The following is a 4,727-nucleotide window of genomic DNA, read 5'->3' as shown; positions in this document are numbered from 1 at the left end:
ATATGTGTATATTTAATAAGTATATGTTCAGAGTGCCTTGGTGTGTAAGTAGACCTTTCTTTAAACTACATAGCTAGCTCTCTCTACAAAACGAAGCATAGAACAGCTTGACTAGTTTAAACTTGGAGTAAAGATTGTTTGCCAACATAACATGGCAGTCCTGGTTTAGGATGAATGTTACTGTAATTTAGGCCCAGCAGACATTGTCTCCAGCTGGCTATACGACACGATCTATGTCCTTACATTTTCGAACAAGGGAATCTAGCACCCCCACTCAGCTCAAAACATTATCTGCGTATCACGATTTTGTTTTGAGCTGAGTGGGGTTGCTAGATTCCCTTGTTCGAAAATATAAGGACACAGATTGTGTTGTATAGCCAGCTGGAGACAATGTCTCCTGGGACTAAATTACAGCAACATTCATTCTAAACCATGTTATGTTGGCAAACAATCTTTACTACAAAGTACTGTTGCTGAATATCTCTGAATGTGTGATTTACAAATAGTAATCTTCTAGTATAAACTTATTTTCATATCTTAGTATTTCTACTCATGTTCATTCTAGAGAGAGAGAACCGGTGACTCACTGTCAACTTGCAAAGAATGCTACAAATAATTGGCACCAATCTTACTCATTTGCATATCAGTGAATCTGCAGTTTATCTCTTCACTTCTGACTTGGCTCTTTGCTTTGGTTATTAATACACTCTGCCAGTGAATCCACTCATTTGTGTAGGAATAAAAAAGAGAAACTGTCCTCAGGTTCGTCCAACAGAGGGAACTCTTTAGGAGAGAAAGAATGTATTCTTTTATTTGTTTCAGTCATTTGACTGTGGCCATGCTGGAGCACTGCCTTTAGTCAAGCAAATTGACCCCCAGGACTTATACTTTGTAAGCCTAGTACTTATTCTATCGGTCTCTTTTGCCAAACTGTTAAGTTATGGGGATGTAAACACACCAGCATCGGTTGTCAAATGATGTTGCGGGGGCAAACACAGACATACAAACTTATACATACACACACACACATATATATAACGTGAGTTCACAGTTGTAACCTACACCAGTGTCGCATAAGCAGCCCATTCAAGAGTACCTTGGATTGTAGGGTGACATGCCATGCTTGAGAAGACCTATTGAGTCAAGTACATCGACATCAACATCAATATCAAATCAAATGGAAACTGTAGTTGTGAACCTTGTGCTGGTAGCATGTAAAAAGCACCGTCCGAACGTGGCCGATGCCAGTGCCGCTTTGACTGCCTTCCATGCCAGTGGCATGTAAAAAAAACATCATCTGATTGTGGTCAATGCCAGCTCCTCTGGCCCGTACTGGTGACAATTAAAAAGCACCCACTACACTCTCAGAGTGGTTGGCATTAGCAAGGGCATCCAGCTGTAGAAACTTTGCCAGATCAGACTGGAGCCTGGTGCAGCCTTCTGGCTTGCCAGCCCTCAGTCAAACCATCCAACCCATGCCAGCATGGAAAGCAGACGTTAAACAACATTGATGATGATGATGATGAAGGTAAAATAAATAAGCAATTCATTTCACAGAGTAATCTGAATGCTAAACTGTTAAAGAATGTCTTTAAATTTAGTTGATTCCTTTTTTATTCTTTCTTTCAGCATTTTAAAATCCATCTTTATTTTTCTTATAAGTAAAACCATCTGAATAGGTCTTTCATCTGCACAGCTTTCATTGCTTCATTACTGAAAGTTGCTTTTTTGTTTTACAAAGCATTGCTGTATTAAGTAAACTCTACTGTTAGTTCAAGTATCCTTATGTGAATGATATCTCCACTTTGTATTTTTGCACTGAACAGCATTTTTATTCATATCACAAGTATGCTTAATTTACACAGTAAATGCACAGCTATGGCCTTCCTCAAATCTCTCCAATAGCTATGGTGGTTGAGCATTTACTGGTTGTTGCTAGATTATTTGATCCTAACAGGCAGCAAAGCAGAGAAAATAATATTCAACTTAGCATTGTCACAATCCAGATATGTATTACATTCTTGAAAACACTACAGCAGCACTTATGAGGAATAATATATTTATTTCATTAAGGCAGCGAGCTGGCAGAAATGTTACCACGATGGGTGAAATGCTTAGCAGTATTTCGTCTGTCTTTACGTTCTGAGTTCAAATTCTGCTGAGATCAGCTTTGCCTTTCATCCTTTCAGGGTCAAAAGGATGAAATACCTGTCACTCATTTTGTCTCTCTGCATTCTGAGTTCATATTCAGCCAGCACCGATTTTGCTGTGCATCCTTCTATGGTCATATGTACCAATAAAATATGATAAATAGTAAAATAAGGATTCAGATAGAATCAGGTACTTGAAAAGATATGCGCCAGGTAGGGTTGGATAAACCTGTGGTTCCAGCCTGTGGTTGGTAAGTATCACATAGGATATTCTGGTTGTGTACACAGAGAAAACTAGCCCAGTGAGTAATTAGCGCCTAGGGGCTGGTCCAAAACACATGTTACTTTGAATAGTACATTGTTGGTATAATCTAGGGTGTCCAACAAGTTGTAAATTCCCTTGGTGTCTTATTATCAAGTGAATAATAACAGACAATGGATAACTGTCCACTCATTACAGCTGTTTCTCATGCAACTTTTTAATAGAAGGAGAACTTTATTCCATTATAAAAACTGTAATCATCACATAAAATGTAATTTTCCAAACAAAAGAATATCCCAAGAATACAGCAAGTATGAGGGTGGAGTCTGTTGAGGCCAAACATGAAATGGCAGAATGACCAACAAAATTGGCCATTGAGATTAAGTATATAGTTCCTGAAAGTGCGTAATACATGTGTGTGTGTGTGTGTTTATATGTATATATATATATATATATATATATATATATATATATATATACATACATATAAGAGGAATGACCGCTAGCTGGATTCTTAATATGCTAAAGGTAAACCCCGTATGGTCTGACCACTAAGAAAAATTGTTCCCAAGAAAATTTGACTACAGTTTGTATCTTTTCATTTATGTTGCTTGCTTTACGTTTTGGCGTTTGCTGAATTTTCTTGAGAACAATTTTTATTAGTGGTCAGACCATATGGGGTCTATGTTTAGCATATTAGGAATCCACCTAGTGGTCTTTCCTCATATATGTATGTAATATAATTTTCTGAATCTTCAGATTTTTTCAATATACTAGGCCACTGGTTTAAATTGATATTACTCTAATTAATATCAATTTTTACCCTTATTACTTAAATATATATATATATATATATGTAAGCACACACACACACATACACACACACACACACACACACACACACACACACGCGCACACACACACACACACACACACACACACACCATGTAATTTCAACTGTACTACATTTCACACCCTCGCAAAAATTACATGTTGTCAAAAGGAATCAATATCCCGAAAAGTAGAAACCTTCAGTTATGTAACAACAGTGATTTTTCTCATCATATAAAAGTCAAGTTTCAGGATATGATGCTTAATTCAATTTGACAAAGCTTTCCATAAAATTCACATTATACATCTAGACATCCCACTGATTATATTTCCTTCCAGTTGTCCTAGTCAATCTATTTCCTTTATATCACTTCTCTCACAATTGATAATGGGATATACTTTGTCTACAGCATGTGAAGTCACCATCTGTATTCCATCCACACATTAAAAATGCCTATGTTATTACTTGCTTTGTCTCTAGTACTAATTGTATAATCTAATACAGCCAGTGTTTCACTAAACTAACCATAAGTTATTGAATGGGAAAAAATTCCTATCATATTCATGCATTTATTTTGCTAACCGTTGTACGTAGAGAGAGTTTCCAGCTACATATTATTGTAACTATTGTGTATTTTAAGAATTCATTAAAAAAGTTGATTCTTCAAAGTTAAATTAGTTTTAACTTATTTTTGATCTTGCAGGTAATTTTTACCTCACAGATTTCATTTTGTTTTTTAACCCTTGAACATTTAAACTGGCCATATGAGGCCAAAATATTTAAACTGTTTTATGTAGAAACACTAATCCTATAATGCTAATCTAAAGCTAAACTAGCAGATCATTGAAATCCTGAGGCTACAAGATAATGCTTGATAAACTCAAAGCAATATGAATAAATAAGCATTGCATCTGACAGAAATATCTGAGCGCCCAAGGGTTAAAGGGCTCTCAAAATATATGTTAGGGATCCAGAAAGGTACAACTCACTGACTGGGATACATAAAAGAGTTAAAAAGCAAATGAGATAAAACGGACGAACGTCAGAATCTGTTCATTTTATAAGCACATCCATCCGACCTTTAATCCTGGCAGTTACTACAATTAATTTCATTGAATTGAGTATATTCTCAGGACAAAACGAGCTTTATAATTAGCTGTGGATTTGATTGATAATCTCCTTTGACCAACTTGGACCTGTAGCTTCATATTAACTGGAAAAGTGACATTTTCCTTTACAACCTTATCCTATTCCCAGGGCTATGTTCTCTTTTCAGGCTTAAACATTACTTTTCTCTGATTCAATAATATTTTACTTGAATTCATACTGATAATTTTTCTGATTAGGTAGCCTTTACTTTAGCTAAAAGGTTATCTGACCAATGCTGTTTGGAGATTAAATGCCAGCAACAATTTCTTCCCATATATTGCATTTGGTGCAGCAAGCAAATTAAAACTAATTTTCTAACTACACTGTATACATA

This window comes from Octopus bimaculoides, chromosome 2, assembly GCF_046866305.1.
Source record: "Octopus bimaculoides isolate indiv1 chromosome 2, ASM4686630v1, whole genome shotgun sequence".
Lineage (NCBI taxonomy): Eukaryota > Metazoa > Mollusca > Cephalopoda > Octopoda > Octopodidae > Octopus > Octopus bimaculoides.
Note: the sequence above shows the minus strand (reverse complement) of the source record.